At 40.0% G+C, this 12,765-nt stretch overlaps 1 protein-coding gene across 1 annotated transcript in view; it reads right to left on the reverse strand.

The window, feature by feature from the left end:
* Positions 1-12,765, reverse strand: part of crocc2 (ciliary rootlet coiled-coil, rootletin family member 2) — a 134,678-nt gene that overhangs the window by 43,517 nt on the left and 78,396 nt on the right. The window lies entirely within an intron of this gene.

The following is a 12,765-nucleotide window of genomic DNA, read 5'->3' on the forward strand; positions in this document are numbered from 1 at the left end:
GACTTAATCGTTGCAAATGCATCTGCAGGTTATCCATACATCTCTGTGCCATGTCTGTCTTAGCATCGCCGGTCAAATGTGGAGACACTCTGGCACGTTCAATGGGGGTCTGGCGGCAGACACTTTGGCATCTTTGGGCCAGTGGTGCAACTTGAATCCCTCCCTGTTAGTGTTGTTACACCCTCCGACAACACACCGCCGAGGCATGATGTCTCCAAGGTTCCAAAAAATAGTCGAAAAAACGGAAAATAACAAAGCTGAGTTTGTAATGTGTTGAAAATGAAAATGGCGGCTGTATTATTGGTTTGTACAGCCCTTTGAGACACTAGTGATTTAGGGCTATATAAGTAAACATTGATTGATTGATTGATATTACCTCGGAGAAGTTACGTTCTGACGTCATCGCTAAAAGACCGATAAACAGAAAGGCGTTTAATTTGCCAAAATTCACCCATTTATAGTTCGGAAATCGGTTAAAAAAATACATGGTCTTTTTTCTGCAACATCAAGGTATATATTGACGCTTACATAGGTCTGGTGACAATGTTCCCCTTTAAAGTAAAGTCAAAGTACCAATGATTGTCACACACACACTAGATGTGGCGAAATTATTCTCTGCATTTGACCCATCCCCCTTGATCACCCCCTGGGAGGTGAGGGGAGCAGTGGGCAGCAGCGGTGCTGCGCCCGGGAATCATTTTAGGTGATTCAACCCCAGATTCCAACCCTTTACTGCTATCCTGTTAACTTTAACTTTAACTTTGAATTTTTTTATTTTATTTTATTTTTTTTAATTTATTTATTTCGGCAATCTTCACATAAAACAAAGAACAACAACAAAAAAACAAAAAACAAAATAAAATAAAAAAACACTCACTTCAGCAATGATTGAGCCGAAAGGGTGTAGGTTGAAGCAACGCTTATATAAACCTACCCCATCACAACAAGAACAAGGTTCAAAATATATAAAATCTAAAACATGCTTCACTTATATTACTTTTTTCTTAAACAATATATAAGCAACATATATGTAGCACACGTCTCATATACACAGTTTAACATTTAAATCAAACATATACATTTGTACACTTATATATATATATATATATAGATATATATATATATATCTATATATATATATATATATAGATATATATATATATATCTATAGATATATATATATATCTATATATATATATATCTATATATATATATATATCTATATATATATATATATATATAGACGTCTCAACCAACATCGGCCGCAAGTTCCTCACTCTGATCGACAAACACTTCCCCAAAGGCAACACCCTAAGAAAAATATTCAACAAGAACAACATTAAATTGAGCTACAGCTGTATGAATAACATGCAACAAATCATTTCAAACCACAACAAAGCAATTGCAAAAGGACTGCCTACCCCCAGACTAAACGACTCTGAAACCAATAATGAATGTAACTGTCGCAAGAAACCTGATTGCCCTCTCAACGGAAGGTGCTTACAGACATCAGTCGTTTACCAAGCAAAGGTAATACGCAAGGACACTAACACATCCGACACGTACGTAGGATTAACCGAAGGAGCGTTCAAAACAAGATGGAATAATCACAACGTCTCCTTTAGAAACCAGACTTTGCGGAATTCTACAGAACTCAGCAAACACATTTGGAACCTCAAAGACAATAATATTGAATATTCAATAACATGGCAAATTCTTGCATCCAGCACACCTTACAACAGTGGTAATAAAAGATGCAACGTATGCTTAAAAGAGAAACTGTTTATTATATATCATCCAGAGCTATCATCCCTCAACAAGCGCAGTGAAATCATTTCAACATGCCGCCACAGGCGGAAACACCTCCTAGGTAACACATGAGCCAATCACCACACCCTACGCCTGCTTGTACCCACCCACTCTGTGCTCTATATAAACCATTGTATGTGAATGCTTCCATTAAAATCTCCTGATGATTGAGGGAACCCCTCATGAAACAGATCTGCAGAGATGAAGTAGTCTTGTGATTTTTTCCCACACCTACATATCTATATATATATATATATATATATAGATATATATCTATATATATATATATAGATATATAGATAGATATATTATATATAGGCTTCACGGTGGCCGAGGGGTTAGTGCGTCTGCCTCACAATACGAAGTTCCTGCAGTCCTGGGTTCAAATCCAGGCTCGGGATCTTTCTGTGTGGAGTTTGCATGTTCTCCCCGTGAATGCGTGGGTTCCCTCCGGGTACTCCGGCTTCCTCCCACTTCCAAAGACATGCACCTGGGGATAGGTTGATTGGCAACACTAAATTGGCCCTAGTGTGTGAATGTGAGTGTGAATGTTGTCTGTCTATCTGTGTTGGCCCTGTGATGAGGTGGCGACTTGTCCAGGGTGTACCCTGCCTTCCGCCCGATTGTAGCTGAGATAGGCGCCAGCGCCCCCCGCGACCCCGAAAGGGAATAAGCGGTAGAAAATGGATGGATGGATGGATATTATATATACACAATTTATTTAAATTCCATATAAAGTGGTAATATATACATTTTAATATAACCTATATGTATAATTATGAAATCATAAGTTGTATTTATATACATATTATATATTATTGTCTTTCTAAAACAATGTTTGCTCTACTTTCTTATATTTACAAATAATAAATGATTTAAAAAGCTTTTTAAACTGGTCTATGTTGGTGCTGTGTTTTATTTCATCCTTTAAACAGTTCCATATTTGAACCCCTGCTATTGTTATACTCATTCGTTTCTGCGTTGTTCTACAATATTGGATCTTAAAAAGTAGTTCTCCTCTTAAATTATAATTCCCTTCTCTCTGTAAAAATCTTCTCTGTAACCCTGTTGGAAGTGAATCTTTACTTGCTTTATAAATCATTTGGGCAGTCTTGAGTTGGATGAGATCTGGTAGTTTTAGATCAAAATGTTTTTATAAATAATCCATTAGTGTGTTCTCGGGGTCCTGTGTTATGTATCAGTCTGATGGCCCTTTTTTGCATTATGAATAATGGTTGGATGTTCGTCCTGTATGTATTTCCCCAAACTTCTAGACAGTAACTCAAATATGGTAAAACAAGTGTACAATAAAGAGTGTGTAATGTTTTTTGATGAAGAATGTGCCTTGTTTTACCCAGGACAGCAATACTTCTGGCCAACTTCCCTTTGATGTATGTAATGTGTGACTTCCAGCAGATCCCGTGGTCAGAATTCACACCCAAAAATTTGATTTTGTTTACTCTTTCTATACTAACATTGTCTATAAATAATTTTACATCTATATAATTTCTCTTATTTCCAAATAACATAAAGTTAGTTTTATTTAGGTTTAATGATAATTTATTAGCATCAAACCATTTTTTTAGTTTACACATCTCCATGGAATCGATTAATAATTTTCAAAAATCGATTAAAAAGGTTTTTTTGTTTTTTTTAATTAGGACTTTTTAACTGTACGCGAACAGAGAACTAGGTTCTGGCGCGGGACCGCAGGTTAACTGCTACCCCGTTAACTTTAACTTTAAATCGATTCATAATTTTCAAAAATCGATTAAAAATTGTTTTTTCTTAATTAGGACTTTTTAACTGTACGCGAATAGAGAACTACATTCTGGCGCGGGACAGCAGGTTAACTGCTATCTTGTTAACTTGAACTTTAAATCGATTCATAATTTTCAAAAATCGATTAAATTTTTTAATAAATTTTTTTAATTAGGACTTTTTAACTGTACAGGAACAGAGAACTACGTTGTGGCATGGGACCGCAGGTTAACTGTATCCCGTTAACTTTAAATCGATTCATAATTTTCAAAAATCGATTAAAAATTGTTTTTTTTAATTAGGACTTTTTAACTGTCATGGAACAGAGAACTACGTTCTGGCGCGGTACAGCAGGTTAACCGCTATATTGTTAACTTGAACTTTAAATCGATTCATAATTTTCAAAAATCGATTAAAAATTGTTTTGTTAATTTCTTTAATTAGGACTTTTTAACTGTACAAGAACAGAGAACTACGTTCTGGCGCGGGACCGCAGCTTAACTGCTATCCCGTTAACTTTAACTTGAAATCGATTCATAATTTTCAAAAATCGATGAAAAAAAACATGGACTTTTTCTCCATGCAACGAGAAGCTGCATTGAAAAACTTTTGTTATAATTATAATATTAAAAATAAGCGGAGGGCCATTTCCGGGTTGGGGAGGAGACCCTGCCCCAGTGGAGGAGTTCAAGTAGCTCGGAGTCTTGTTCACGAGTGAGGGAAGAGTGGATCATGAGATCGACAGGCGAATCGGTCTTCAGTAATGCGGACGCTGTATCGATCCGTTCTGGTGAAGAAGGAGTTGAGCCGGAAGGCAAAGCTTTCAATTTACCGTTCCCATCCTCACCTATGGTCGTGAGCTTTGGGTTATGACCGAAAGGACTAGATCACGGGTACAATCAGCCTTCGGGAGGCAAGGCTCTCCCTTAAAGATAGGGTAAGAAGCTCCGCCATTCGGGGGGAGCTCAAAGTAAAGCCGCTGGCAGATGAGCCAAACGCCTCCCTAGGGGAGTAGTAGTGCAGGGCACGTTCAACCGGTAGGAGGCCACGGGGGAGACCCAGGACACGTTGGGCCAGGGAATGCCTCGGGATCTGGGCTTTCCCTTGCTTAGGCTGCTGCCCCCGCGACCCCACCTCGGATAAGCGGAAGAAGATGGATGGATGGACATTGTGAGAAACGGTTTTGACTGGAGAATTTTGTTGAATCAAGAGTCGATTCGGAGTCCAATCGTCACCCCAGGAATCGTAATGAGATGGAAGAGTGCCAGCCCTATTAGATGGTCCATGCCAGGGAATGTCAAACTGTGGTATGTGCACCACTAGTGGTACGCCAAATGATCAAAGTACCCAATCAATCAATCAATCAATCAATACTTCACTTATATAGCCCTAAATCACCAGTGTCTCAAAGGGCTGCACAAGCCACAATGACATCCTCGGCTCAGATCCCACATCAGGGCAAGGAAAAACTCAACCCAATGGGACAAAGAGAAACCTTGTAGGGGACCGCAGATGTGGGGACCTCCCTGCCCCCTGGGGAACCAGTGCAATGGACGTCAAGTGGATCTGGCATAATATTGTGAGAGTCCAGTCCATAGTGGATCTAACATAATAGTGAGAGTCCAGTCCATAGTGGATCTAACATAATAGTGAGAGCCCAGTCCATAGTGGATCGACCATAATCGGGAGAGTCCAGTCCACAGTGGATCTAACATAATAGTGAGAGTCCAGTCCATAGTGGATCTAACATACTAGTGAGAGTCCAGTCCATAGTGGATCTAGCATAATAGTGAAAGTCCAGTCCATAGTGGATCTAACTTAATAGTGAGAGTCCAGTCCATAGTGGATCTAAAATAATAGTGTGAGCGTCCAGTCCATAGTGGATCTAACATAATATTGTGAGCGTCCAGTCCATAGTGGTTCTAACATAATAGTGTGAGAGTCCAGTCCATAGTGGTTCTAACATAATAATGAGAGTCCAGTCCATAGTGGATCTAACATAATAATGAGAGTCCAGTCCATAGTGGATCTAGCATAATAGTGAAAGTCCAGTCCATAGTGGATCTAACTTAATAGTGAGAGTCCAGTCCATAGTGGATCTAAAATAATAGTGTGAGCGTCCAGTCCATAGTGGATCTAACATAATATTGTGAGCGTCCAGTCCATAGTGGATCTAACATAATAGTGTGAGAGTCCAGTCCATATTGGATCTAAAATAATAATGAGAGTCCAGTCCATAGTGGATCTAGCATAATAGTGAGAGTCCAGTCCATAGTGGATCTAACATAATAGTGAGAGTCCAGTCCATAGTGGATCTAACATAATAGTGTGAGCGTCCTGTCCATAGTGGATCTAACATACTAGCGAGAGTCCAGTCTATAGTGTATCTAGCATAATAGTGAGAGTCCAGTCCATAGTGGATCTAACATAATAGTGTGAGCGTCCTGTCCATAGTGGATCTAACATACTAGCGAGAGTCCAGTCTATAGTGTATCTAGCATAATAGTGAGAGTCCAGTCCATAGTGGATCTAACATAATAGTGAGAGTCCAGTCCATAGTGGATCTAACATAATAGTGTGAGCGTCCTGTCCATAGTGGATCTAACATAGTGTGAGAGTCCAGTCCATAGTGGATCTAACATAATATTGTGAGCGTCCAGTCCATAGTGGATCTAACATAATAATGAGAGTCCAGTCCATAGTGGATCTAACATACTAGTGAGAGTCCAGTCCATAGTGGATCTAGCACAATAGTGATAGTCCAATCCATAGTAGATCCAACATAATATTGTGAGAGTCCAGTCCATAGTGGATCTAACATAATAATGAGAGTCCAGTCCATAGTGGATCTAACATTATAATGAGAGTCCAGTCCATAGTGGATCTAACATACTAGTGAGAGTCCAGTCCATAGTGGATCTAACATAATAGTGTGAGAGTCCAGTCCATAGTGGATCTAACATAATATTGTGAGCGTCCAGTCCATAGTGGATCTAACATAATAATGAGAGTCCAGTCCATAGTGGATCTAACATACTAGTGAGAGTCCAGTCCATAGTGGATCTAACATACTAGTGAGAGTCCAGTCCATAGTGGATCTAGCATAATAGTGATAGTCCAGTCCATAGTAGATCTAACATAATATTGTGAGAGTCCAGTCCATAGTGGATCTAACATAATAGTGTGAGAGTCCAGTCCATAGTGGATCTAAAATAATAATGAGAGTCCAGTCCAGACCAAGTAAACACAACCTGACGTGAACGTGACAGATGGTCACGTTTGACACAATTTCAAGTGTACAATTAGCATAAGACCAAAGAGAAAACCCACACAAGTCCAAATCCTCCAAGGGTGCGAGGCCAACATGCTAACCACTGTGCCGCATCACATCATTACTAACTTGTAAAAACCTCCAACCCGTGTTAGGGGTCCTCTACACGAGCTACGATCCCACAGAGGAGGACAAGATGATCCTGGAAATGAAACATCACCAGACAAACATCTAAATCACCTCTTTTTGGCTTCGTCTTAACGAGGTGACTCTGAGCTGCCTCTTTTTTGCTTAAAAGGCCCAGCGACCTTTGTGGACTCAAGCCTAACCCTGGACCCCCCCCCCCCGAGATTTACAGCCGAGAGTGGCGCCAAAAATCCTTTTCTGGAAATCCCACCCAGTACGTGTATGGGGGGTCTACAGAGTGGACTTGATGAAGGCTACATTAACACCGCTTTTATTTTGAAAGGTTCACTGTCAATGAGGGAATATACTGTAATGTGCATTCTAGGCCACGAGGAGGCGCTTTGGATTTACTCCAAAATGCCTCAAAGATTCACCATAAATAATCATCCATCCATCCATCTTCTTCTGCTTATCAGACGTCGGGTCGCGGGGGCAGCAGCCTAAGCAGTGAAGCCCAGACTTCCGTCTCCCCAGCCACTTCGTCCAGCTCTTCCCGGGTGATCCTGAGGCGTTCCCAGGCCGGCCGAGAGAGATAGTCTTCACAACATGTCTTTAGAGTGCCACTAATAGATTTTGTCTTAAAAAAGGGATGGTTCCAGAATGCCAATAAAAGGTAAAAATTCCAGGTAAGGAAATAAAAGGTAACTAAGGATGCAAGCATAAACACCATAAAGATCATTTGAATTAGTTAGTGTCACCTTTTCAAATAAAAATGAAAGTAAAGCCGTGATTGATTGTTGGAATAATTATGTATATATTATCACACAACTCTTATTTTTAAGGGCCGTTGCTATAGTTAGTATCAATTGTGATGAAATTGTATTTTTCTTTGTCCGTGCCAAGCTGGCAATCCAAAAGATTGCAAGCCAGCCTCGTATCGGTGTTTGTTTCCAGAATCGGCCTGCTGACTGCCAAGGCCGAACATCGAGTACTGTGACGCAGACAGAGCAGAGACAGGGCGATATCATGACTGACAGCACATTTGCCCTTTAGTGTAGTCATATTAGGTGTCTAAGTGGAACTGTCGAGATTACCCCCCTTCCCTTAGCGACAGCTTCAGTGATGTAACCAGGGACCTCCCAAATAAATAAAGGAAGCACGTGGGCAATACATTAGAGCATTTTTTGGACCGGAAACTCTTTTCTTAATTGAGCAAAATTTAACTCTGTCTCTGCATAATTCCTTGCTTCGAGTCTGTTTAATAAATGTCATCAGTGTTCTAACCTGACAATGGATAACACTGCTCATTTACTGAGAGTCCAGTCCATAGTGGATCTAACATGATAGGGTGAGTCCAGTCCATAGTGGATCTAACATAATAGTGAGAGTCCAGTCCATAGTGGATCTAACATAATAGTGAGCGTCCAGTCCATAGTGGGTCTAACATAATAGGGTGAGTCCAGTCCATAGTGGATCTAACATAATAGTGTGAGTCCAGTCCATAGTGGATCCAACATAATAGTGAGCGTCCAGTCCATAGTGGATCTAACATAATAGTGAGAGTCCAGTCCATAGTGGATCTAACATAATAGTGTGAGACCAGTCCATAGTGGATCTAACATAATAGTGAAAGACCAGTCCATAGTGGATCTAACATAATAGTGTGAGTCCAGTCCATAGTGGATCTAACATAATAGTGAGAGTCCAGTCCATAGTGAATCCAACATAATAGTGTGAGAGTCCAGTCCATAGTGGATCTAACATAATAGTGAGAGTCCAGTCCTTAGTGGATCTAACATAATAGTGAAAGTCTAGTCCATAGTGGATCTAACATAATAGTGAGAGTCCAGTCCATAGTGGATCTAACATAATAGTGAGAGTCCAGTCCATAGTGGATCTAACATAATAGTGTGAAAGTCCAGTCCATAGTGGATCTAAAATTATAGTGTGAGAGTCCAGTCCATAGTGGATCTAACATAATAGTGAGGGTCCAGTCCATAGTGGATCTAACATAACAGTGAGAAAGTCCAGTCCATAGTGGATCTAACATAATAGTGAAAGTCCAGTCCATAGTGGATCTAACATAATAATGAGAGTCCAGTCCATAGTGGATCTAACATAATAGTGAGAGTCCAGTCCATAGTGGATCTAACATTATAGTGTGAGAGTCCAGTCCATAGCGGCTCTAACATAATAGCGTGAGAGTCCAGTCCATAGTAGATCTAACATAATAGTGTGAGTCCAGTCCATAGTGGATCTAACATAATAGTGTGAGAGTCCAGTCCATAGTGGATCTAACATTATAGTGTGAGAGTCCAGTCCATAGTGGATCTAACATTATAGTGAGAGTCCAGTCCATAGTGGATCTAACATAATAGTGTGAGAGTCCAGTCCATAGTTGATCCAACATAATAGTGAGAGTCCAGTCCATTGTGGACCTAACATAATAGTGAGAGTCCAGTCCATAGTGGATCTAACATAACAGTGAGAGAGTCCAGTCTATTGTGGATCTAACATAATAGTGTGAGAGTCCAGTCCATAGTGGATCTAACATAATAGTGTGAGAGTCCAGTCCATTGTGTATCTCACATAATAGTGAGAGTCCAGTCCATAGTGGATCTAACATAATAGTGTGAGAGTCCAGTCCATAGTGGATCTAACATACTAGTGAAATTCCAGTCCATTGTGGATCTAACATAATAGTGAGAGTCCAGTCCATAGTGAATCCAACATAATAGTGTGAGAGTCCAGTCCATAGTGGATCTAACATTATAGTGTGAGAGTCCAGTCCATAGTGGATCTAACATAATAGCGTGAGAGTCCAGTCCATAGTGGATCTAACATAATAGTGAGAGTCCAGTCCATAGTGAATCCAACATAATAGTGTGAGAGTCCAGTCCATAGTGGATCTAACATTATAGTGTGAGAGTCCAGTCCATAGTGGATCTAACATAATAGCGTGAGAGTCCAGTCCATAGTGGATCTAACATAATAGTGAGAGTCCAGTCCATTGTGGATCTAACATAATAGTGTGAGTCAAGTCCATTGTGGATCTAACATTATAGTGTGAGAGTCCAGTCCATAGTGGATCTAACATAATAGTGAGGGTCCAGTCCATAGTGGATCTAACATAATAGTGAGAGTCCAGTCCATTGTGGACCTAACATAATAGTGAGAGGCCAGTCCATAGTGGTTCTAACATAATAGTGTGAGAGTCCAGTCCATTGTGGATCTAACATAATAGTGAGAGTCCAGTCCAAAGTGGCTCTAACATACTAGTGAAATTCCAGTCCATTGTGGATCTAACATAATAGTGAGAGTCCAGTCCATAGTGGATCTAACATACAAGTGAAATTCCAGTCCATAGTGGTTCTAACATAATAGCATGAGAGTCCAGTCCATAGTGGATCTAACATAATAGTGAGAGTCCAGTCCATACAGAATCCAACATAATAGTGTGAGAGTCCAGTCCATAGTGGATCTAACATAATAGTGAGAGTCCAGTCCATAGTGGATCTAACATTATAGTGTGATAGTCCATTCCATAGTGGATCTAACATTATAGTGTGAGAGTCCAGTCCATAGTGGATCTAACATAATAGTGAGAGTCCAGTCCATATTGGATCTAACATAAAAGTGAGAGTCCAGTCCATAGTGGATCTAAAATTATAGTGTGAGGGTCCAGTCCATAGTGGATCTAACATAACAGTGAGAGAGTCCAGTCCATAGTGGATCTAACATTATAGTGTGAGAGTCCAGTCCATAGTGGATCTAACATAAAAGTGAGAGTCCAGTCCATAGTGGATCTAACATAATAGTGTGAGAGTCCAATCCATAGTGGATCTAACATAATAGTGAGGGTCCAGTCCATAGTGGATCTAACATAATAGTGAGAGTCCAGTCCATAGTGGATCTAACATAATAGTGTGAGAGTCCAGTCCATAGTGGGTCTAACATAATAGTGATAGTCCAGTCCATTGTGGATCTAATATAATAGTGAGAATCCAGTCCATAGTGGGTCTAACATAATAGTGATAGTCCAGTCCATTGTGGATCTAATATAATAGTGAGAATCCAGTCCATAGTGGATCTAACATAATAGTGAGAGTCCAGTCCATAGTGGATCTAACATAATAGTGAGAGAGTCCAGTCCATACTGGATCTAACATAATAGGGTCAGTAAATGAATGTAGACATGTGGGAAAGGGGTTGGATTAACTAAGTTTTGCTTCTTCCCACTCTTTTTCGGACATGATGTAAAGTGAAAAGATATGAAATGGTGTGATGTATTATGCTGTAAGTGTGTTCACGTTCCAAATAAACTAAAGAAAGACAGAAAGAAGGTCAAAAAAAGCATGCATGGCCAAGATAGATGGCATGATTAATCCAAGTGTGTACATAATTAATGCCACCATTAATCACTTGAGTCCACTCATTAATTTTGACATCCCTAGAATAAACCGTCTTAGGAACTAAGAAGACGAATCTTGCACATTAAACCTCCAGGCTGTGCTCTCTGAGACCATCCGTGCTTGGAGCAATATGACAACAGGAAGTGCATTTGTCACATAAACCAGACGTGACACACCCATCATGAAACACAAAAAAACCCACAAAAACTTTTACAAACTACAACAGTATGTAAACACTGAAATAAAAATAATATGTCTCCTATGTGGCTAGAACAATATCATGTAACCCATTTCTTCCGTCAAGAAAGTATATCGAGTGGCTTTTTATCTACTTGACTTTTTAAATCAAACTTGTGTATGACTAATTTTGGAGCATATTATCATCAATATCGTGATAATGATTACCGTGGTCAGTTTGGTTTGGATGCGCTTTTTACGCCACTAAATCACAGTGATAAATGAAACAATATGTTACTGCGGACTAATTACCGTATTTCCTTAAATTGCTGCCGGGTATATAGTATGCGCCTGCCTAGAATTACTGCCGGGTCAAACTCGTTTCGCAAAATAATTAGCGCATGCATAGCATTACCACCGGCTCAGGATTAACGCTGGGTAAAACTCGTTTCGCAAAATATTATTTTTATTAGCGCATGTCTAGAATTTCCGCTGGGTCAAACTCGTCACGTCACGAGTGACACTTCACCTGTCATCATTTTCAAAATGGAGATGGCTGATTTCAATAATTTGAAATCGCATAAAGGGAAGAAGAGTAAGAGCTATTCAGTAGGATTTAAGGTCCAAGCGATTGAATATGTTAAAAAGAAGAGTAAGCAGCTATGTTTTATTTATATACCGTAGTTGCGTGTGTCAAATACGAGTCATTAAATGACTCCCGCCTCCTGGTGGTAGAGGGCGCTAGTGATCCTTCTTGCGACAACTCGGCTGCAGAAGAAGTGACAACAAGCAGCGATCGTTTATTTTTTCCTCTCGCTTGCACTTTTAACATGGAGGATTACATATCTAAAATAAAACCGTTTTCTAAAATGGACTTTCAATCGAAGCTGGAGGTAATAAAGGAAGATCTCCATCGAGACAGAGAGACTTTTGAAACTGAAGAAAAATAAGGAAGACTTCTATAAACAAGTTATCGATGCCTTTGATGTGAAGTGAAGTGAGTTATATTTATATAGCGCTTTTCTCAAGTGACTCAAAGCACTTTACATAGTGAAACCCAATATCTAAGTTACATTTAAACCAGTGTGGGTGGCACTGGGAGCAGGTGGGTAAAGTGTCTTGCCCAAGGACACAACCGCAGAGACTAGGATGGTGGAAGCGGGGATCGAACCTGCAACCCTCAAGTTGCTGGCACAGCCGCTCTACCAA

This window comes from Nerophis ophidion, linkage group LG26, assembly GCF_033978795.1.
Source record: "Nerophis ophidion isolate RoL-2023_Sa linkage group LG26, RoL_Noph_v1.0, whole genome shotgun sequence".
Lineage (NCBI taxonomy): Eukaryota > Metazoa > Chordata > Actinopteri > Syngnathiformes > Syngnathidae > Nerophis > Nerophis ophidion.